The sequence below is a fragment of the Lygodium microphyllum genome, chromosome 29 (genome assembly GCF_053477565.2).
Source record: "Lygodium microphyllum isolate KBCC chromosome 29, Lygodium_microphyllum_v1.1.10, whole genome shotgun sequence".
Classification (NCBI taxonomy): Eukaryota; Viridiplantae; Streptophyta; class Polypodiopsida; order Schizaeales; family Lygodiaceae; genus Lygodium; species Lygodium microphyllum.
In genome coordinates, this window is record NC_141163.1 from 123,637,408 (window position 1) to 123,662,422 (window position 25,015).

The 25,015-nt window shown below is 43.5% G+C and overlaps 1 long non-coding RNA gene across 1 annotated transcript; it reads right to left on the bottom strand.

Moving 5' to 3' along the window:
• Positions 1-388: 388 nt before the first annotated feature.
• LOC148011104 (uncharacterized) lies at positions 389-24,839 on the bottom strand. The gene is made up of 3 exons (XR_015689432.1): positions 24,721-24,839; positions 604-703; positions 389-508 (listed from the first exon to the last, which is right to left on the bottom strand). It is a non-coding gene; the product is annotated as an uncharacterized LOC148011104 (long non-coding RNA).
• Positions 24,840-25,015: the final 176 nt, after the last annotated feature.

Consider the following 25,015-nt stretch of genomic DNA (forward strand, 5'->3'; position numbering starts at 1 on the left):
CAAAAAGCATCGTTATTGGCGATACCATAGAATGGTCGGTATCAGCGTCGTTATTTGCGTCGGTATCAGCCAATAACGACGCTGATAACGATGCAAATAACGACGCTGATACCGACGATTTGCGACAAAAATAACGACGCCAATAACGACATGAGCAGTAAATTTGCGACATTAATAGCGACGATAACAGAGAAAAAAAATTGTGGCAATATAGCACTGTGTGCTTTATTTGAGCCATACAAAATAGTTTTTGCACTGTGTACGATGCTCATGCAAACAAAAACAAAGTATACTGAAATCATAACACTGATACATGAAATAAATACATGATCGCATAATGAAAGCGATCGGTACAATCATGACAAGATATCACTAATACATAGAAAATGTCTACACAGATCAGGCGACCAAAAAATAAAGGTGTGTGAGCTCTAGGGATCTGAGAGCGAGCTACATATCCTCGCCATCCGAAAGCTCATCCCACCGCAAAGGAGCATCGAAACGGACTCTACAAAAAAAGAAACAATAAAACATCAGTCCACCATACAATAATGCATTCTAATTAAACATGGTAACTACGGACAAGAAAGATGAGTGACTTACAAGGCCGCCGCATCTATACAATCGGTTGATCAATGAAGTGAGACCATGCCTCTGCATATCGAGTCTCAAGGCCGGTCGAATCGTAATTTGTAATGGAGTGCTAGAAAGAAAACAAAATACTAACTGTTAGAAACATGATTATTAGTATAAAGGATATTGCAAAAAAATAAACAAGTAAAACAAAAGAAAAACTTACAAAGTCCTCCAAATATGTCATGTGGCTGCCACTCCCAAGATGATGGACCACTCCGACCTCGAGTCGTGCCCTCCCCGCCTCGCGCTGTTGACTCCAACGTCCTGGAGAATCTCTAGTCTCCTCCCTCAGTCGTGGCGCCAGTCATCCGCGTCTAACCACTCGGCCTTTGCAATCCCACTCTTGAGTGCCTTGCGTGTGTCCGATCGTCTGTGTGACATATATACACGCATGCAATCCATCATCCAGCCCGTAGAAAATCTATCTACTGAGGCTGGAACTGGAAACTCCTCATGCAAGAATACTACTATGTAGTCCTTGCTCCCCTCCAGTATGTTCTTCCAATGATCTAAGACATGCCGAAAAATTTGTTGGCACAACTCTCTCATGCGAGCCATCACCCTCCTCCCCTCATCATTCATGATGATGGCTCCTGATCGACTAGATATGTATATCTCCCTAGGATATGCCCAAGATGAGTCCTCTCCCATCTGCGTCCACACTCCTGGGCATATCCAGGAGACCCCTGTGCATCCGGTGTACCGACCAGGGTAATATCTGTTGGAGTGGCACCCATAGAGGTGCCACCTGCAGACGGCTGAGCAAAAGCTGGAGTAATTGGAGTAGACGTCCCCACAGATGTGACAAATCCTGGAGGTGACGCAACTCCGGCTGAACGACGAGACGGAGACACCGAGTCTGTGTCTCCACAACATCCACTTGAGCCTGAGCTACGCTCCCTCGAACCGCCACGAGAGAGAGGAGTGGCACATGTATCCCGTGCCAACTACGGGCTCACTGCCTCCGTATCTCTGCAGCATCCCCCTAACCCTAAAGCACTCCCTCCCTATGGCCCAAGTCTGGAGCATCGACCTCGTCTGCTCGAAGCTAAAGCATCCGATCGCGCTAAAGTAGATCTAGCAGAGCGGCCTTACGATGTCTGAGACAACTCCTGGTCTGTCATGTCTCTGAATCTCGCAATCTGGTTTAGAGACATGCGTGTGAAGATATCCTGCAATCCCTCATCACTCATCCCTCAACTCATCTTGAAAATGTCACATGTATAGATAAAAAATGATGTTAGAATAATAAATTTAAATCATACAGAGCACAGTAATATAAATCCTAAAAAAAAGATCTCACTTAAAATGCATATCTTATGTATCCTTATAAGCGATTGGTCAACGAATTGAGTAAGTGGATGCTCCAAGTATGAAGTATCCTATGGTCCCATGTCAATCTCCTGGCACAACTCCGCATACACTGGAAGGTCGATAGACATGTCACCACAAAAGGATGAATCCACCTCATTCTCAAAGAATTCGTGGACTCCTGTATTTCCATCATTGTTAGCCGATGCTGGCTCCAAGCTTTCGGTGGCCTCCACCCCTTGCAATATCCACCCCTCTATTTGCATATTGTCTTCATCTATGCTCGGAACATCGCTTTGATAATATACTTTCGCACTTTGGGGAGCTGAAGGTATAACATACCACCATCGAGGTTGTCAGGGGTTTGGATAGAAGATTACATGTTCACAAACACATACAAGAGAGTTTAAACTATTGTGACATATACCATGTCGTAATACAATTAATAAACAAATGAGTCCATGCACCTGTTCACAATGGACCGGCAACACAAAGGTGTCGCGCAAATCGGTCTATTTTTTTTCAGAATCTATTTCGAGAAATCCAGATGGACCTCGTCGAACTGTTGCTCCAGCTCCTCCAAGTACCACTTTGAACCACTGCACATCGAATAGTATCATGGAGAAGCTACGGTAATCCACCGTAACAATACTTTGCAAGTTTCCAAAATACTCCATCTCATCTATAATCGTGTTTGGATCCGTTGCTCCTCGCTGGCTCTTTTGCTCGAACCTTACCATGATACCACAGTCCATTGTGGAGCGCATTTTGTCAATACACTCCACACGAAAATGCCATCCGCGCAACCAGCTGCACTATATATTTTGTATTGTATATTGAAACACTCAAATTAGATGTCGCATATAAAATATAGATATGACAAATCCTAAACACCTCATCACCTTTGGACTACATCCCCTCGAGAATTTCCACTCCTCCATTGAGACCTCTGTCCCTTCGCAAGACGCTGCGGTCAAAGCTCCATGCAACCATCGCATTGACATGAACCGCGGCATCTCCTCTATGCCCTCGGGATATCGAATCGATCGATGACACGTACTACGTCAGAATTTAGATCGCGCTTCCTCTCAATCTTGCCTAGAGATCTGGTACTTGGCAGGCCACGTCTCCATAGAGACATGGTGCAACATACAAAAGCGATTCACCTTCTCCTCCATTGTAGCATCCATTATTTTTTCTACCCTATTTCCAACCACCACATCTCCAATCAGTCTATCATCGTCCTTCAACGACCATAGCATTTTATTGCCTGGATCCACCGTTGGTAGCCATTGTGAAATATGCACTAGTGCCTCAGACACCAACCAATCTTCAGCCATGCTACCTTCTGGCCAAGCTCGTTGTTGCACAAAGCCTTTCAGGGTTTTCATGAAGCCCTCCAAGAAGAACATCCATCGCGTATGGACAGGTCCAACAATCTCCACTTCATCTACAAGATGCACAAGAAGATGGATTTGTATCGTGAGCATGCTGGCGGGCAAGTATTTCTCAAAGATACAAACCCTCTCCACTGCTCCCCGCCTCACGGATTCAATATAGAGGACGTCTTAATCTCCTTTTGTGAGATCCCTTGCACCAAAGTTGACAACATGTAAATGGCCCCGCGTATTTCTGGAATAAGACATCCTGCGATCGCGATGATCAGTAGTATAAACTGTCACAAATGAGAAAGCATTATGAATAATGACTACACTCCAAATAACAAAATGCACACGCCAATTATAATCCATTCGTAGTACAAACCTGATATATCTTATGCCAGTCATGGAATTTTAGCCCTGATAATTGCTCATATTTAGAAAATGCAGACCTAAGAGAACGCATCATACCCGTCGGAGTGCGGATAGACTTGACTACTTGCTTCACAATGCGCTCTTCTTTAGTGGACAAAACCCAAGGAGCGCGAGGTAGCTGCATGCGACCATCAGCACTCGACTACAGCCAAAGCGCCTCCATCTTACCTACCTCCTTCAAATCCATTCGTGCTCCTATAGTGTCTCTCTTTCCTATGATGTGGTCCCATAGTAAGCTGTCCACATTCTTGAAAATATGGATGGGATCCAACAAGTGGTTGACCTGTAAGTGGGTCCAATATGGCAACTTATAGAAAACTAAGAACCGTTTCATTTAGTTTGGATGTGACTCTGCGTGGACCATTTTCAGCTCGTACTAGCTTGCGGTGTTCATACGTGTTGGAGGTCGTCCAAGAAAACCTTCCTTAAGTTCATGATCCTTTGGCAAGAAAGCGGTGTATCCTTGATATACCATCTTCTTCATGGTTCGTGACCTTCGGGAGTCTAATTTGGCCCACACAATGGACATGCATGATAACCTGAGGTAACCAGACCTGTTCCAACACCATGACCCAGTGAATACAAGCTTGAACAAGATAAAATATAGATATTACGAATGAGAACAGAGGCCTATTCACCTGAGCACTCTTCGAATCCCGAAAAGTCATGCATCATCCACATGAGAATGGCTTGAATATTGGTTGATCGCCGACCATCGTGCTTGCTCATATCTTGCACGGTGACCCCCTCCTCCCACAAAATCTTAAGCTCATCGACTAATGGACGAAGATACACGTCCATATTTTTGACTTTATAGCGGTCGAGGATAAGTAAGCTAAGGATGAGATATCATTTCTTTGTAAAAATCCATGGAGGGATATTGTAGTTGACAAGGACTATAGGCCACACACGGTAAGAAGTTGACTGCAGACCGAATGGGTTCACACCATCCATTGCAAGACCGAACCGAAGATTCCTAGGCTCTTGAGCAAAGCCTGGGAAGGTAGAGTCAATGTGGCTCCGTGTGCGTGAATCCGCTGATATTCATTGAACTCCATCCGTGGACCTATTCTGCGCATGCCACGTTGTCAAGCTTGCCATGTCAGACGTACGAAACATGTGGTTTATGGGGGGGATAAACGAAAAGTATCTAAGAACTTTTTGAGGGATAGTTTGCCATTGCAAGTCCTGTTGATACCTGTGAGCACCACACTTTGGACATGTCTCCATAGTCTCGTATTCTCCTCCAAACAGTATGCAATCGTTGATACATGCATGGATGTTGTTGTAGTCCATGCCAAGCTTTCGTAAAACATGTCATATATCATCACAAGACTCAGGCATGATATTTGCATGTGGTAATATATGATATTTCAATAACCTGAAAAAAATCATAAACACCTTGAAAAAGCACAAATATTTTTAATAATAGTGCCAAAAAAAATCAACGAAGCGTATGTACAAGGTACATGAACAACTCGATCACACTCGCATCGCTCCACCCGTATTTTGCTTGCACACTTAACAGTGCAAGCAGTGTCTTCAGGCGAGATACTCGGCACCCATCATATAATGGTATGGATGCTTCCTCTCTAAGCAAATCAGAAGTCTCGACATCCATGGGAATCAATGCATCAATCATTACCTCCATCTCAAGCTCCAAGATTGTAGATAGATCTGGAAGGCTACCTGTCTCCTCTGGCATTGACGGTATAGATTGACCTTGCAAGTGGTCAATTGGCTCATGCACTCCATCCATCGCATGCCCACAAACTCTTCTAATTTGCCGCAAAGGGTGCACTCCTCCTTGGGACGAGACATCACCTCCCTGGATAGAAAATTTACCAACCAGACCCAATCTTATTGTATATGGTATTCAATTAGCTTGCAAGTACAATGCATGATTGATATTAACTTTTCTTACCATTTGCTGAAAATCCACAATTGCCTGATCAATGATCTCAGATTGAAACTCGCCAAATCATTATACATGTTCTATTCGTCTAATTGACAACTTGCATTAAGAGCAAGGACATGGAACACACTAATTAAGATACGCCTCGCGATCTCGAACAACAAAACCTTCATCGTTTTCCATTTTGTCTACATTACGACAAACAATTTGTTTTCGTTATCATTCTTTTTTTTTCTTAAATTGTTATCCTCTCCTTCCATCTCTCTCTCTTTTTCTACGTTACGACTACGACCACGACCACAACCACAACCACAACCATGACCACGACCACGATTACAACCACGACGACGACTACCACCACCACCACCACCACCACCACGACTACGACCACGACCACGACCATGACCACAACTACGACCATGACTATGACTATGACTATGACGACCACAACCACGATTCACGACCACGACCATGACCACGACTACGACCATGACCATGACCACCACCACTACCACCATGACTACAACTACGAATATGACTACGACTACAACTACGACCACGACCACAATCACGACCACGACTATGACTACAACGACCACGACCACGACTACGACCATGACCACGACTACGACCATGACCATGACCATGACCACGACCACGACCACGACAACCACGACTATGGGTAGGTTGCACTCACTAAGAATAAGATTGGCGATTCACCTCATCTTCTCTCCATCATTGATAGAATTCTCCTTTACCATTTACAACTCACCCATCTTCTCTCCACACTATTGCACACTACAATCTCTATGAGGGCATGTGATTGGAATCTCCACAGATACAAAAGCATGATCTCTAGCTTGATGGTTGCATATATACTACTACTACTCATGGAATAAACCTTAAAATAGTTATTATGCTCAAATATATGCTTGTTAGAGCATAAATTTGTTCCTAAGACTATTCTAAGGAAGAAAGAGGGTTAATGATAAAAGAGTGTCCGTCCTTGCAAGTGATTTTATATTATATTTATTAATTAAAATTGATAATTGAATATGAGTTTCCTAAGAGATCTTGTGGTGATACTGTTTTAGTTTTGCGAAGCATATGAATGATGTTGTTTTAGTTTTTTGTATTTGTCTTTTTAAGAAGAGATTGATTTTTATGGAATATCCAAAGTCATTTTTTTATTTACATTATAAAAAATGAATGTTTTTCATACTAATAGGCTGATTGCCTTCATTGTATATTTGCGTGGTGGAGGCTAAAACAAGCCCCATGTATGAGAGGTCTCTTTACAAGAAGAACATTATGTTAGGAGGCACAAGTATGCTAGGGATCTCTAGCCATATATCCCTTAGGTTTGTTGAGGATCGGCCTAACCCCTATGAGCCTAGGATGAGCTTATTGTAAGGTCCTATTTACTTTTCTCTCTTTCTCTCCCTCTCTCATTTCCTCTCCCTCCCTCACCCTGACCCTCTCTTTCTCTCTTTCCCTATTAGGTTCTCTCTCATTTCCTTTTCTCTCTTCCTCTTCCTCCCTCACCCATACCCTCTCTTTTTCTCTTTTCCTATTATGTTTAACATATTTTCTCTCTTTTTCTCTCTCCTCTCATTCTGTAATGTGTCCACCTGTTTCCTTTCACGACACATCTTAGCAGTCCATTGAAAAGAGAGTCTAGAAACCTCTGCCCGACACTCCCATGGAATGTTACGGGGTTTGCGATCTAGGACTTCCCGTGTCTGCCATGTAGCAAAAGTATTCCGGCCGTTCCCACTTAGGACCGACCTAAATCAGGGTTTCCCCTAATGGTCACTTTCCTAAACAGCAGCTAGCGTCGAACCCCAAGTGAATTACTTTACATAGAAACGCCAGGGATGAAGCGGATTCATGCTGCACTTGGTTCAAGGAGAATGAAAAACGAGAGGGATGCAAGGCTCGACCTCTCTGCCCATAAGGCATACTCCCATTCCGTTCCCCTAAAACATCATAAATTGGGATTCTAATAACTTAAATCTAGGTCAGCACCCTTGCTGTTCATTTCCTTTGAGAAGAGCTCCTTGCTATCCATTTCGATTGAGAAAAGTTCCCGACCAACTGGGACCACCCATCCGTAGGATGGACCCATGGCCACATCCACCGCACTTTCCTCAAGGTTGCTTTAGTTATCTAATTACCTATCACATTTAGTTGGACATGCATCAAGCAGCTTCCTTAATTAACCCGTTAGACATTGGTTCCTTCACGTAATCTTAGCAATTAACATAGAAAAGCAGTGTCAAACAAATTTATTTACAACATATTATCTTATTTATCTTTGAAATACATCCATAAAGTCCAGTCATCAGCAGGCTAATCCATAATCCGCCCGAAGGCAATCCATAATCCGCCTAAAAGCTATCCAGCAATCCACAGGGATTACTAATCTAAGATTCCGCCCATAGACTAGTATGCGGGCCTCGAGATCCAATCCCGAGTCACGTTGGCCTCTTGTGCATGGCTAGGAAGGCAAGGGATTTACGACCAGAGCCCCCTGGCACCCAAGCATCCTCCTGCTCCAAGTAGAGCTCAATGGAGAGACCTCATACGGCGAGTTTGGTCCACGTTCTCGACGCGGCTAACAAACCCCTTGGTTAGGGTCAGGCAGGCTTGAAATTGCCTCTCCCTTCAAGCCTTCAACCTGAAGCATTAAATATCTTTCCATCCTTTAGTTCCTTGAGCAAACAATGCAAACAGTGCTCCTAAACTGTTACAAGCACAACCAATTCCAATGGTCATTTATTTGGCCAACTTCTAAGGAGTGAATCCTTCTCTCCGAATGCATCCAGCATTCGATCCGAGATCAATTGCGACTTGGCAAGATCCTCGAGGGTTTGTTTGTTAACCCTTTAGTCCTTGGATTAGGGCCATACCCTGTTAACCCAACTTAACCAATACCTTAGGTTTCATACATTAACAATAAGTCCTGGCGACCAAGTCGCTCTAAATTGTCAATTGATCCTTTGCTTCCAAGCACATACCTAATTTCCCTTAACTTGGCAAATTTTCCCAAGAAAGGAGTTATAACAAGATGACTACTCATCCTCTTGCAAGTTAAACTTGCGCAAGAACCTGCCAACCTCATTCCAAGGAATGGCAAAATTCTCTTGTGAACAAACCACAAGACCATGCGACGTTGCAACTCGTTGCACAAGTGTCGCATCTATTTCATGGGATCATTTCACCCATCAAACGGTGTTTTCTAGTCACGAAAGTATGATTTGACAAGAAGTAGGGTTTAGTGCGTCTTCTTATCCAACCCATTCCTAATTGCACTAGGCCGACAATGTTCGGTCCTAGGGATTCCAACTCAATCCGAGTTTCATCATTTGAACGAGTGATCCTTAGGGTAGAAACCCTAGATCATTTCATGCATAAGCGTCCAATTGTCCCTACATTCCGTGAATGTGGGTAGAACCTTTGGGTATGAGGGTTTCGACTTGGCAACAAGTGCGAAACTAGGTCGAGTCATTAACGTGCTAAACCCTAGTTAGCACTTGGGGTATTTATCGTATCGCTTGAACCATCCTATGCGAATCCCTTGCGGTTTAGGTGATTTAGATAATCCGATTTACTTGTCTTGCGACAAAGACGAACCATTCCTAGAGATGTTAACTTGATCTAAAAGGGGAAAACTAATTGCAACATGTCACAATTCACGTAAGCACGCGATTCATTGCTTCTATGTACGACTAGATTCGCAATAACCCTAACTTTTCTTGTTAAGACCAAAACGCATGTTAAATTGCGGCATAACTTCCATTGAACCTACTAGGTCTTACATTCAAGGATCATGCTCACAATTCTTTTTCTAAGCTTTTAAGATTTCATGCTTAAATGAACCATGCAGCCTTTCCCTAAATACAACTCTTGATGAATGAAATTCTTCCCTACGACGAATGTGCAGCATGCACTCCTTTCCTAACTCAACATAGTGAAATTCATGCAAAAAAAAACTAGAGTTAACCTATTCCTATTTACAATCACATGCCACACGTAAATTCATAGAATCATTTCCGCGCTCTTCTATTTCCTACGGGGTTAATGACTTTTCCCTAATGAATCATTCAATGAAGATTTGTCTAAAAATGCGACAAGCGATTAATCTTTCCATGCCTAGTCAAAAGTGCACTCTGATAATTTCAACTTTATAATGATAGGCAACAGTTGTTCTAGGCTCGTCGCTTTGAAATGCACAAAAGGCAACTTACTGATAAGGTCCTAAAATGCATAGATAACTTATGTTTTTTCTTTTTCGTTTATTCCATTGAAAATACCAATGACCAATTCCATATCATGAGCTAATTCTAGTAAATGTTCAAATAGCGAATTTATTTCCAATTGCATTTAGCTAGGTGGATTTGACATGCATAGGTGCATCCTAGTCCATGAAATTGTCGTGCATAATTGTCGTGCCTTAAGATCTTGCCCTTCTCCCTTGTATGCAGGAGGTACTTCACAAAACTTCGGAACTTTTAAAGGTTGGGCTTGGGCTTAAGGGATTTGGCGCTTTGCTTGGGGAAATGGGGCTTTTACAAGGATGATTGCGGAAATGGTGTTTTACGCGGAAATGGAGCTTCACTCGCGGAAATGGTGTTTTACGCGCCTCTTTTAAAACCCAGGTGGCCACGCCAAAATAGGGCTTACAGATGCTAGGACTTTTCCCTCCCCCGTACGCAGGAAATCTTTCACCAAAATGGGTTCCCTCAAAACCCCGGGGTGGCTAGTGGGAATGGACTTTATAGGTGTCTTTGTGTGAAAGGGCCTTATAGAATCTCCCCCCCTCTAGAAGCTTCTTAAAAGAAGCTTCTATATGTGGACAAATCCATGTGGAAGAGGGAGGGGATAATAAGGAAGTGGAAAAGGATGACAACGAACTAGTAAATGGACATGTTGGTGATCACGTGGACCACGGTGTCAACACACGGCGATGGCGGCAGCAGGCATTTGCAAGTGGTGGCGTGCTCAGCCGTTGGTGACTCCACGATGGCTCTCTCTCCTCCTCAATGGTGCAGCACAGCCCGCCCTTCAGTATAGCGACCTCCCTAGTCCCCCTTTCCTCCCCACTAGGGGATTTATATAGCCCAGGGGGGAGAGGGGAGCTCCACACGTTGCCATTACATTGCTCCCCCCCCCCTTCATGTAGCCCACCACTCAACTAAGCCCATCCCCCACACTCCCTCTCCTCCAGCCATGCATCGGCTAGGGGAAAGGGATAAACGTAAAAAAATTTGCTTTAATAATATCCATTTTGCCCCTCCCAAGAGGGTGTTTACTCGCGGTTTGCGGATTTGAACCCCCGAGCTTGGCTTGCCCATGCAGAGGTCACGATTTCTCGCATGCGGGTTACATATTACACTGCCGAAAATTCCAATACAAAATATAACCTTTGCACAAGATTTACGCAGTGTGCGGGAAGTCAATATTCACGAGCAGGAATATTACATTCTCTCCTCCTTGGAGAAATCGAGATGTCCTCATCTCGATAAGAACTGGGGGTATTGTTGGTTGAGAGTGCTTTCATCCATCCAAGTGGCATCCTCCTTGGGATAATCTTTCCACTGGACGAGGCATTCTCTCAAGGTTTTGGATCTCAGTTGTCTCTCCCTAACATCTAAGATCATGTTAGGCCGTAGCTCAAGGACTCCTTGGCTAGGCATTACAACTTGTTGGTCATCAAGTACATGGCTAGCATTAGGTACATACTTCTTCAGTAGGCTGATATGGAATACATAATGAACCCTTAGGTTCTCAGGGAGTTGCAGCCTATAAGCATTAGGTCCTAGGCACTTAAGGATCTTGTATGGTCCACAATACCTTGCACTTAGCTTCTTGCAATCTCCTAAGGATAGGGAACTCTTCTTTGGGCGTACGCGAATGAAGACCATGTCTCCTTCGTCGAAGATTCTATCTTGACGTTGCAAATCCGCGTATGCCTTTTGTCTATCCTTGGCGGCTTGGATGTCCTGTCTAATTGACTTCACTTGGTCATCCACCTCTTCTAGGATCTGCCTTGAAGCTTCAACCCTCAAGGTTGGATCTGAGCAGTTTAGGGGACTTCGACAGTCATGCCCATACAACACTTGGAAAGGAGTCATCTGAATGCTTTGTTAGTAAGAAGCATTGTAGGCAAATTCAACCAAAGGCAAGTATTGAATCCACCTTTTTGGTTCACGGCAGCAGTGTGCCCTTAGCATATCCTCGATGACTTGATTGACTCGCTTCATTTGACTATCAGTTTGGGGATAGTAGGCTGTACTAAAACAGAGTTGAGTCCTAATGGTTTTAAAGATAGCTCTCTAGAAGTGTGATGTGAAGAGGGAATCACGATCACTAATGATTCTTCTGGGCAACCCATGTAGCTTGAATATCTCCTTGATGAATAACCTTGCAATGTCTGAGGCTTTATAGTTTGTCTTAACAAGAATAAGGTGTGCAACCTTACTAAGCATATCAACCACAACCATGATGGAGTTGTATCCTCCCTGAACTTGGGGTAGGCCAACAATAAAGTCCATACTGATGAATTTCCATTTCATTTGGGGAATGTCAAGTGGTTGCAACTTTCCTAGCATTTTGATATGTTCGGCCTTAATACGTTGACAAGACAAACACCAGGTTACATATTTGAGAATGTCACCTTTAAGCCTCTCCCAAAAGTAGCTCTTCCTGACTGCATTGAGAGTCTTGGCATAGCCGGGATGTCCTGAGAAAGGGGAATCATGAGCTTCCCAAATTATCTTCTACTTAAGTGCCTGGCTTGCTGGTATACATAATCTCGTTCTATAGTAGACAAGTCCACTATTGACAGAGAATTCATGATACTTAGCTTGTAGTTTTTGGTCCTGATCCTTGATAGGGATCTCCCTTAGCATCTTTTGATAGGTTTGATCATGGCATGCTTCTCTAGCTAGCTCAAGTATTGGGTTGTTTGGCATGGATACTTTTGTGGCTAGAGATTTAGCTGTTGATGGATTTTACAAGATTAGAGAATTTAGGAATGCCTTGCGAGCGACTTAGTGCATCGGCAACTACATTCTCCTTTCCAGGTCGGTATTTGATTTCAAAATCATACTCCTCTAGCACTTCAATCCACCGACGTTGCCTCATGTTGACCTCGTTCTGGGTAAATATCCACTTGAGACTTTTATGATCCGTCACTAGAGTAAACTTGTTACCCAACAGGTAGTGTCTCCAAAGCTTTAGAGCATGGATGACAGCTAACAGTTCTAGATCATGGGTAGAATAATTCTTCTTATGACTCTTCAATTTCTTGAAGAGTATGCTACAGGATGACCTTCTTGCATAAGCACACATCCTAAGGCAAGCGTGCTCGCATCAGTTACTACTTCGAACTCCTTACTGAGGTTTGGAAGTTTCAAGATAGGTGCTGATACCAAACTTTGCTTTAATCTATCAAAGCTAGATTGTTCGGTAGTTGACCATGCAATCGATGTTTGCTTCTTCAGTAAATCCATCAAAGGAGCTGCAATCAAAGCATAGTTTTTTATGAAGACTCTATACCATCCTGTCAATCCAAGAAAACTGTGTATTTCTTTGACAGTTGTTGGTATTGGCCATTCTAGAACATCTCGATCCACTAAGATTCATTCCGTTGATATGATGAATCCTAGATATTCAATCTAATGCTTGAAGAATGCAAACTTCTTCATCTTAGCATAAAGCTTGTGTGCCCTCATTGTCTCAAGGACAATCCAAAGCTGGGGTTCATGGTCTTCTTCCTATTTAGAATAGACTAGGGTATCGTCAAAGAAGACAAGTACAAAGTCATCAAGATATGGCCTAAAGATATCTTGCATTAACCTGTTGAAGGTGGCAGGTGCATTCGTAAGCTCGAATGACATGACTAGGAATTCAAAGTGTCCATATCTTGTGTTGAAAGCTGTCTTTGGGATATCTTCTTCCTTGATTCTTATCTGATAGTAGCCAGACCTGAGATCAATCTTGGAGAAGATCTTCGCACCCTGAAGATGGTCAAGAAGTTCGTCTATTCTAGGAATAGGGTACTTGTTCTTAACAGTTGATTGATTCAACCCTCTGTAATCAATACATAGTCGAAGTATTCCATCTTTCTTCTTCTGGAACAGCACTGGAGCTCCCCATGGTGAACTACTAGGATGGATGTAGCCTTGATCTAACAGTTGCTTGAGTTGCTCCTTCAGCTCGATTGCTTCTGGGATGGACATTCTATAAGGCCTCTTTGCAATTGGCGTAGCTCCTGGCACTAGCTTGATCTCATGATCCACTTTCCTTTAAGGTGGAAGTTCTGTCAGCTCTTTAGGAAATACATCCGCGTACTCCTTTAGCCATGAAGGTACTTCACTAGACTCATGCTTCTGATCTAGCTTATTAAGCTTAATCAAGTAGACAGGTAGTCCCTTTCTAACTCCCTTTATAATCCAAGATGCTTTAGGCAATTGAATTTTCGGCTTTACAGCCTCTCCTTGAGTTGTGACCAATTCCCCTTCAGAGTTTTGAAAGGAAACTTGTCCCTTTCCACAATGAATGTGGGCGTCATTAGGTTTAAGCCAATCCATTCCGAGTAAACACTCATGGATACCTAGGTTCATGACCCTGAATTTGACCGAAGTCAACTTTCCTCCTAGAAAGAGTTTCACCTTAGCAGCTTGCCTAGTACAAGTGACCTCACGACCATTTGCTAATTCCACAAGCAAGGTAGGTGCTTCTACTGTGGCTATTCCTAATCTTCTTGCACAAGCTGGCGAGATAAAGGAATGCATATTGCCATAGTCAATCAAGGTTTTGAAACCTTTACCTTGATAGTTTGATGGTGTCTGAATCACCAAAAACTAGCGATTCGGGCCTTTCTTGTGAAGGGCGGCATGGACTGTTGCCCTCTCAAACTCTGCTTCCATGGTCGGGTCTTCTTCTTCGCACAATTCCCTGTTGGCAACATAGGCCGTTCTTCCTCTGCCTCGGGTGGCGGCTCCCTGGCCACAGCAGGTTCCTTGGAAAGGAGCTTGACATTGTCCTCTGCCAAGCTTGGGACATTGCCTTTTGAAATGACCGGGCTCGTTGCAGTGGAAACAACGGAGATTGCGGCCATTACTTTGGGTAGGGACAAAGTTATTGGCATTATTAGTCCTTGCTTTCTTTATTTGTCCCCAGTTTTGACCTTGAACTCTCTTCGCTTGGGGCCCATATGCTCCTCTGTTCTGATCATTATAAGACCAAGTCTTGTTACTTCTTGGCCTAGCCTGTGTTGAAAAATAGACAAATGATGTATGCTCCAAGAGGAGTTGTCCTAAATCCCATATGCACAGTGAGGAGAGTGGAACAACTCAAAGCCTATAAAGCATTGTACTTGACTATGAAATGAACACAATATCATGATGCTTTGTACTTTCAGTTAAGTGTCTGTCATTGTCGATTCTACACAAGATTGTGTTTATGAGTCCAAGCTAATCTATCTTGGAACCTAATTCACTTGTGTAATAGTTTGTCTCTACTTGTCCATGTCATTATGAACTTGGTTTACATCTTTGGTCCTCCATAGCTTGTGTCATGTCCTAGATCCACATCATTTAACATGGTATCAGAGCCCAGTTGGGCATGGCACAGCTCACACTCTGAATCTGTAGTCTCCCTTCATCTCTGGTGATCTCTAACCAGCCCACATTCAGCTCATATCTTCAGTTTCAACTTCAAATCTCAGTTGGACCTTGTGGCAGCCATAGCCAGCAGCACCCTATCATCTTGAAGCTCATGTATCTCACTTCACATACCAAATCTCTCTGAGCTTCCTTCTGGAAAGTTGTTCTCCACCTCACAGAACTTCCATGTATCACATCAATCCATGAGATTTGTCTATCTGGACCTCAGCATTGTCACTATTGTCAGTTGCTGCCATAGCCCCAGTTTGTGGCCTGCAGGACATACCTCACTTTGAGCTCTCATATCTCTCAAACCAGGCAATATTTCAGTGTGCTTTCTTCAGGAGGATTGTTCTTCTACTCAAGGAGCTTCTATATGTCACATCTAAGCCTGACATTGGATACCTACAAGCCTGCCATTGCTAAAATTCGACGTCGCTGCCATATCTGCGCCTGGTTACGTTTCGCTGATCTGCGTGCGGACTGCAGTACATAATCTTGACGATTATCATGGGGCTCTTGTAGAGCATGGAGTAAGCTACATTTCCATAAAAAAAGTTTCCAAAATGATCAACTCTAGCTCTAGATATCTGGAAAAAACCAGGCCTGGGTCAAAACCCTAATCCAAGAAGCCATAGCCATCAAGGTGCAAGCTCATTTTTCCTTCAATTTCTCATTCCTTTCAACTGAGGGCACACATTGCCACTCTTATCTGAGTTTGAACTCGGTTCCCAGCAAGATTAACACTTCAAATCAACAAGCAAGAAGAAGATCAAGCACCGACATTCAATACTAAGCTCAAGAATAGTATCTATTGATACTCAACTAGTGTCAGTTGACACTAACCTCCTTGTGACACTTCACAAATCCCCCTTGCTGGTCTTTTCTCAGTTAATTGGAGCTGCTCAACATGGCAGAACTTGAGCAAATAGCAAAGTTCAATGGAGAAGGCTTCCATGCCTGGAAGGAAAAGACCATGTACCACCTAATGCGAAAGGACTTATGGGACTTGTTTGAAGAAGATGCAGATAACAAGAAGGAAGATGATGAAGACGGGTTCGTTGAAGAAGACCAGTTCAAATCCAAAGAATGGAAAAAGATGAATAATAAGGCACTAGGCATCATTGCTTGGGGATTAAGTGATGATGTGTTACATCATATATCTGGTATTAGAAATGCTAAAACCGCCTGGGAGGAACTTGATAAAATGTTTGGTACTCAAGCAAAGAATTCAAAGGTAAAACTTCTCATGCAGTTTTATAAACTGGATATCAAAGACAGTGCTTCTATGGCCATACACATTAATAAGTTTAAGAGTTTAAAAACTCAACTTGCATCTCTTAAAAAGATATATTGATGAAGATGAAGCAATAGCCGTACTGCTTGCAAGTGTAAACAAGGATCCATATGAAAATCTTGTGTCCACTTTGAGTAATGTTCCAAGCCTCACACTTAAAGATATTGAGCACTCACTACTCGATGAAGAAGGCAAAGTAAAAACCAAGAATGCAAAAGACAATGTCTCATCATCTAGGGAAAATCTTTTGTACACCAAAGGAGCTGCTGGACCTAAAGGAAGAGGTCGAGGATCCATCAACAACAATAACAAGGATCGGATTACATGTCACTATTGTGGTAAGACTGGCCATGTAGCCAGTGAATGTTTCCACAAGAAGAGAGCCCAACAATTGCAAAGTGATCATCACCAGAACCAATACATGGAAGAAAGAGAAGAAGAAGAATATGCTTCCACTACCATCAACAACTCTGACAGATTGTTTTGAAGAACTTTCATTGTATCTTTCATATGTTTTTCCCATAGTGGATCTTTTTTTTAGTGAATTTGATTTGTACAACCCTTGCCAAGATGTAAAGTCTCAAGCTTTAACTTGACTAGGCTGCCTATGAGCTAGTCTTCCGGGCCATGTCATCATGAAGGGAGGGCAAAAGCCAGCAAGTGTAGGGACTCATCATTTGAGGGGGGGTGTTGAGAAATAGACAAATGATGTATGCTCCAAGAGGAGCTGTCCTGAATCCCATATGCACAGTGAGGAGAGTGGAACAACTCAAAGCCTATAAAGCATTGTACTTGACTATGAAATGAACACAATATCATGATGCTTTGTACTTTCAGTTAAGTGTCTGTCATTGTCGATTCTACACAAGATTGTGTTTATGAGTCTAAGCTAATCTATCTTGGAACCTAAGTCACTTGTGTAATAGTTTGTCTCTACTTGTCCATGTCATTATGAACTTGGTTTACATATTTGATCCTCCATAGCTTGTGCCATGTCCTAGATCCACATCATTTAACAGCCTGCATCTCCTGAATTATGGGTGCAACTCGAATGAATGCGTCCTGTAGATTTGTTGGGCGTATAGATTCGAGGCGGTTATTTACTGGTGGGTTTAAACCGGCACAAAATTTCGACACCTGCTGTGTCATATCCATTTGAGACGCATACTTTAGAAGTGAGACAAACTTTGAGTAGTATGCGTCAAGAGTCAGACCCAGCTGTTTCAGCTCGTAGAACTCATTCATTTTCTGCGTGCGATACGCAAGTGATAAGTATCTTCCTTGCACAGCTTTCTTCAGCTTTTTCTAGGTAACGGATCCTTTCGAGATCCCTTAATCTCTACACCATTGCTTCCACCAAAGCCTGGCTTCGCCGGTGAGCTTCAACTTGGCGAGCATTGCCTGGTTGGCGGGTGTAGTACCGGCTGCTTCAAAGTAATCTTCCATGGACTCTATCCAAATCTCAGCATCAACTTGGACAATCCTACCTTTCCCATCAAATTCTGGTGGCTTGATCTGCTTGAAAAGAAACTTCTTCTCTTGAATCACGGCCGAACTTGATGTAAGGGACGGAATGGGAATCTGTACCTGGGTTGTGCTTGGGTAGAGGATTCTTGATGTTAACAACTCGCTTATCGTTATGATTATATTTCATACCCACTTCAGCTTTCAGCCAAAAAACCTAACCACTTAACTTTTATCAATTCCCACAATTCCCATAGACAATACAACATTAATAAAAAGAAGTCTTATTTCATTTATATGGGCATAGCCCTTTCGGAGTACAATATTTATTGGGATGGTAGAGCAACTGGTACATTAGTTCGAGGAGAATAATATTGTGTTACATTTAGCCACGGGAATTGGATAATAGTATGGTTTCGGGTCATGGATCTTCAAGAATCGATAAGTCATCGGAAGATTAGGGTATCCTTTCCTTTGGAACCCATTCTTCTCATAGCGTCCCAACACCTTGATCGTGTTGGCGGGGATTATGCAGGTCACTTCCTCGTATACATATGAGTTCAACTCCACCCTCCGACCTTCGACATGTAAAGTTATGTTTACATGAGCCTCCGCAAAAATGAACAGCTTCACGATCTTCAGGTCCTCCAACCACTTAATCCTCTTTAGGTTGGTTTGAAGATACGCAAACCGGTGGGCAACTATGTAGTAGATTCCTAAGTCACTCGTCCATCTCCGTTCGAGGTATAAAGGCGATGGATTATAAATACGGTCTAGGATGTTCATCATATCGATCCTTCGTCGATAATTTGACGAATGCATCGCGGTCATAAACATGACTTGGAACATTAAGAATCTATTCCATGCTTCATAATTCTGCAAGACAGCATCGAAAGTAAGGAAATATTCTTAACATCAACATTTGCTTTACTTCTTCTTATTAAGATTTCTTATAAAGATAGATCCTTCATCGGTTCACTCTGATACCAACTGTAACGTGTCCACCTGTTTCCTTTTAGGACACGTCTTAGCAGTCCATCAGAAAGAGAGTCTAAAAAGCTATGCCTAGCACTCCCATGAAATGTTACGGGGTTTGCGATCTAGGACTTCCCGTGTCTGCCACATAACGGAAGTATTCCGGCCGTTTCCACTTAGGACCGACCTGAATCAGGGTTTCCCCTAATAGTCACTTTCCTAAACGGCAGTTAGCGTCAAACCCCAAGCAAACAACTTTACATAGAAATGCCAGGGACGAAGCGGATTCATGCTGCACTTGGTTCAAGGAGAATGAGAAACAAGAGGGATGCAAGGCTCGACCTCTGCCCATAGGGCATACTCCCATTCCGTTTCCCTAAAACAGCATAAATCGGGATTCTAATAACCTAAACCTAGGTCAGCGCCCTTGCTATTCATTTCCTTTGAGAAGAGCTCCTTGCTGTCCATTTCGATTGAGAAAAGTTCTCGGCCAACCGAGACCACCCATCCATAGACCCGACCCATGGCCACATCCACCGCACTTTCCTCAAGGTTGCTTTAGTTGTCTAATTACCTATCACATTTAGTTGGACATGCATCAGGCAGCTTCCTTAATTAACTCGTTAGACACTGGTTCCTTCAAGTAATCTTAGCACTTGACATAGAAAAGCAGTGTCAAACAAATTCCTTTACAACAGGTTATCTTATCTATCTTTGAAATACATCCATAAAGTCCACCCAGCAGGCTAATCCATAATCCGCCTGAAGGCAATCCATAATCCGCTTGAAGGCTATCCAGCAATCCATAGGGATTACTAATCCAAGATTCCGCCCGTAGACTAGTATGCGGGCCTCGAGATCCAATCCCAAGTCACATTGACCTCTTGTGTAGGGCCCGGAAGGCAAGGGATTTACGGATAGAGCCCCCCCTAGCACCCAAGCATCCTCCTGCTCCAAGTAGAGCTCAACGGAGAGACCTCACGCGACAGGTTCGATCCACGTTCCCGGCACGGCTAACAACCCCCTTCGTTGGGGTCACGCAGGCAGTCAGGGGTAACTGAAACTACCTCTCCCTTCAGGCCTTCAACCTGAAGCATTAAATATCTTTCGATCCTTTAGTTCCTTGAGTAAACAATACAAATAGTGCTCCTAAACTGTTACAAGCACAATCAATTCCAGTGGTCGTTTATTTGGCCAACTGCTAAGGAGTGAATCCTTCTCTCCGAATGCATCCATCATTCGATTCGGGATCAATTGCGACTTGGTAAGATCCTCAAGGGTTTGTTTGTTAACCCTTTAGTCCTTGGATTAGGGCCATACCTTGTTAGCCCAACTTAACTAATACCTTAGGTTTCATATATTAACAATAAGTCCTGGCGACCAGGTCGCTCTAAATTGTCAACTGATCCTTTACTTCCAAGCACATACCAAATTTCCCTTAACTTGGCAATTTTTCCCAAGAAAGGAGTTATAACAGGATGACTACTCATCCTCTTGCAAGTTAAACTTGCACAAGAACCTGCCAACCTCATTCCAAGGAATGGCAAAATTCTCTTGTGAACAAACCACAAGACCATGCGACGTTGCAACTGGTCGCACAAGTGTCACATCTATTCTATGGGATCATTTCACCCATCGAATGGTGTTTTCTGGTCACCAAATTATGATTAGACAAGAAGTAGGGTTTAGGGTGTCTTCTTACCCAACCCATTCCTAGTTGCACTAGACGACAACGTTTGGTCCTAGGGATTCCAACTCAATCCGAGTTTCATCAATTGAACGAGTGGTCCTTAGGGTAGAAACCCTAGATCGTTTCATGCATGAGCGTCCAATTGTCCCTACATTCCGTAAAGGTGGGTAGAACCTTTGGGTATGAGGGTTTCGACTTGGTAACAAGTGTGAAACTAGGTCGAGTCCTTAACGTGCTAAACCCTAGTTAGCACTTGGGGTATTTATCGTATCGCTTGAACCATCCTATGCGAATCCCTTGCGGTTTAGGTGATTTAGATAATCTGATTTACTTGTCTTGCGACAAGGACGAACCATTCCTAGAGATGTTAACTTGATCTAAAAGGGGAAAACTAGTTGCAACATGTCACAATTCACGTAAGCACACGATTCATTGCTTCTACGTACGACTAGATTCGCAATAACCCTAACTTTTCTTGTTAAGACCAAAACGCATGTTAAATTGCGGCATAACTTCCATTGAACCTACTAGGTCTTACATTCAAGGATCATGCTCACAATTTTTTTTCTAAGCTTTTAAGTTTTCATGCTTAAATGAACCATGCAGCCTTTCCCTAAATACAACTCTTGATGAATGAAATTCTTCCGTACGACGAATGTGCAGTATGCACTCCTTTCCTAACTACAACATAGTGAAATTCATGCAAAAAAAAAAAAAACTAGAGTTAACCTATTCCTATTTACAATCACATGCCACACGCAAATTCATAGAATCATTTCCGCGCTCTTCTATTTCCTACGGGGTTAATGACTTTTCTCTAATGAATCATTCAATGAAGATTTGTCTAAAAATGCGACATGCGATTAATCTTTCCATGCCTAGTCAAAAGTGCACTTTAATGATTTCAACTTTATAATGATAGGCAATAGTTGTTCTAGGCTCGTCACTTTGAAATGCACAAAAGGCAACTTGCTGATAAGGTCCTAAAATGCATAGAAAACTTATGTTTTTTTTTTTTTTCATTCAATTGAAAATACCAATGACCAATTTCATATCATGAGCTAATTCTAGTAAATGTTCAAATAGCCAATTTATTTCCAATTGCATTTAGCTAGGTGGATTTGACATGCATAGGTGCATCCTAGTCCATGAAATTGTCGTGCATAATGCAATACTTCTACGTGAAATCAAAATAGAAAAAAAACATGGACTTGTGGGCTCGGGGAAATATCCACGTGAATACTAGTAGATGAACCTCTTGCAGGCGTGCCTTGTGACTTTTTAGGGGCCATCATAGGCATGATTTCGGCTTCCGGTTTGCCTTTGCCCTCACGTGATCGGTGAATTTGCTTGCCTTGGTACGCAACCTTAAGAACTTGACCTTCTCCCTTGTACGCAGGAGGTACTTCACGGAACTTCGGATCTTTTAAAGGCCGGGCTTGGGCTTAAGGGATTTGGAGCTTTGCTTGGGGAAATGGGGCTTTTACAAGGAAGCTTGCGGAAATGGAACTTCACTCGCGGAAATGGTGTTTTATGCGCCTCTTTTAAAACCCGGGTGGCCACGTGGAAATAGGGCTTAAAGACGTTGGGACTTTTCCCTCCCACGTGCGTAGGAAATCTTTCACCAAAATGGGTTCCCTCAAAACCCCAGGGTGGCTAGTGGGAATGGACTTTATAGTTGCCTTTGTGTGAAAGGGCCTTATAGAAGCCGCCCCCCGCCACCCCCCCTTCCCCCTCCCCCCCCCCCCCCCCCCCCCCCTTTAGAAGCTTCTGTATGTGGACAAATCCACGTGGAAGAGGGAGGGGATAATAAGGAAGTGGAAAAGGATGATGACGGACTGGTAAATCGACGTGTTGGTGATCACGTGGACCACGGCGTCAACATGCAGTGATGGTGACAACAACAGGCGTTTGCAAGTGGTGCCGTGCTCAGCTGGGGGCGACTCCACGACAACTCCCTCTTCTCCTCAACGGCACAGCACAACGACCTCCCCCATCCGCCTTTCCTCCCTACTAGGGGGGTTTATATAGCCCAAGGGGGAGAGGGGAGCTCCACATGTGGCCATTGCCCCCCCCCCCCCCCCCCCCCCCCCCCCCCACACTCCCTCTCCTCTTGCCGTGCATCGGCTGGGGGAAAGGGATAAGCATTAAAAAAATTGCTTTGATAATATCCATTTTTGCCCCTCCCAAGAGGGTGTTTACTCGCGGTTTGCGGATTTGAACCCCCGGGCTCGTTTTGCCCATGCAGAGGTCACGATTTCTCGCATGCGGGTTACAGATTGCATTGCCAGCAACTCCAATACGGAAGATAACCTTTGCATGAGGTTTACGCAGTGTGCGGGAAGTCAATATTCACGAGCGGGAATATTACACATTCTCTCATTTTTTTCTCTCTTCTCTCCCTCTCTCATTTCCTTTTTCTCTCTTGCTCTCCTTCTCTCATTTCTTCTCCCTCCCTCTCCCTCTCTCATTTCCCTCTCTTTCTCTCTCTCTCTCCCTCCCTCTCCCTCTCTCATTTCCTCTCCCTCTCCCTCTCTCTCATTTCCTCTCTCTCTCCCTCTCCCTCTCCCTCTCTCTCATTTCCTCTCCCTCTCTCAATATACACAAATTATACCAAAAAAAATAAAAGAGAGAGAGAATGCACTCTCCCTCCCTCTCGTTCTCTCATTTCACCCCCCTCCCCCTCCCTCTTCCATTTCCTCCCTTTTCCTCTCCCTCTCTTTCTCTCTCTCTCTCTCTCTCTCTCTCTCTCTCCCTCCCTCTCCCATTTCGTCCCCCTCCCTCTCCCTTTTCCTCTCTTTCTCTCTCATTTCCTCTCCCTCTCTCAATATGCACAAATTATATAAAAAAAAGTAAAAGAGAAAGAGAATGCACTCTCCCTCCCTCTCCCTCTCTTTCTCTCTCGTTTCCTCTCCCTCTCTCAATATACACAAATTAAACCCTAAACAAGTAAGAGAGAGAGAGAATGGACTCACCATAAAGATTTGAAGGAGGGTTTGGTGGCTCCTCTTCGCGACGGCGGCTCCTTCGCGAAAGGCGGCGGCAATGACAACGATGGCGAGAAGCCTTCTTCCTCTCCCTCTTCCTCTCTCTCTCTCACCCTCTATGCAAAACGGTCGCTCTCTCTCTCTCTCTCTCTCTCTCTCTCGCTCTCCCTCTCGAAAACTTTCACGAATGCGTGAAATGAAATGCACTCGGGTTTCGGCCCGCTTTTTTTTCTCTGTGGGGCTGCTATTTTACGTCGCTATAGCCTAGTTTCCTTGTAGTGTTTAAATCCAAATTTATGAACTTTAGCGTATGCCCCTATTATAATGCATAAAAACTCCTATACCATGATGCATAGAAGCTCCTTATTTTCAAGAGCAAACAAAAAATAAATAGATTTAATAAACCCAAATTCAGAAACTTCAGCGTATGGATAGGACAAGTCTATCATGATTCATAGGACAAGTCCAAATTTCCTATGCACAAGGCCCAAATTTCCCATGCAAAAGGCTATCTTTTAGTCTACAAGCTTTTCGTTTACAGGTTCCATAAATTCTATGCATCATGCTTTATGCACATTCCATACAAAAGTTTACAGGTTACAGAGAGACCATTGATACATGATGCATGTGTAGGAGAGAGAGAGAGAGAGAGAGAGAGAGAGAGAGAGAGAGAGAGAGAGAGAGAGAGAGAGAGAGCATTGATGCATGATACATATTTCACCACTATGGCACGAGCAATATAGTATCAAAGCTTAAATTTCCCATGCAAAAGGTGATCTTTTAGTCTACAAGCTTTTAGTTTACAAGTTCCATAAATTCTATGCATCATGCTTTATGCACATTCCGTATAGAACTTTACAGCTTACGTACAGAGAGACCATTGATGCATGTGCAAGAGCACGAGAGAGAGAGAGAGAGAGAGAGAGAGAGAGAGAGAGAGAGAGAGAGCGAGCATACCTGTGATCACAACAGCACCTCCATTCGCAAACAAGCATGGCGAAGGAGTTCTCGTTTATTCAGCAACAACAGAGATGACCAACAATAGCGATCACCAACGGCTCGTGCAACGGGCAAGAGAGGGACCAATGGCTCGCCCCCCGCGGCTGTTGTTACTGGGAGCCCCCAACGTGTAAGAGAGGGGTGCCCTTTTTCCCCGTTTGGCCCTTCCTATTGGCCTAAATCCGAAGACTTGGGCAGCCGCGTTCGGGTGTGTAACGGGCCTAAGAATTAGTACAGAGTAGTATAGAATTAT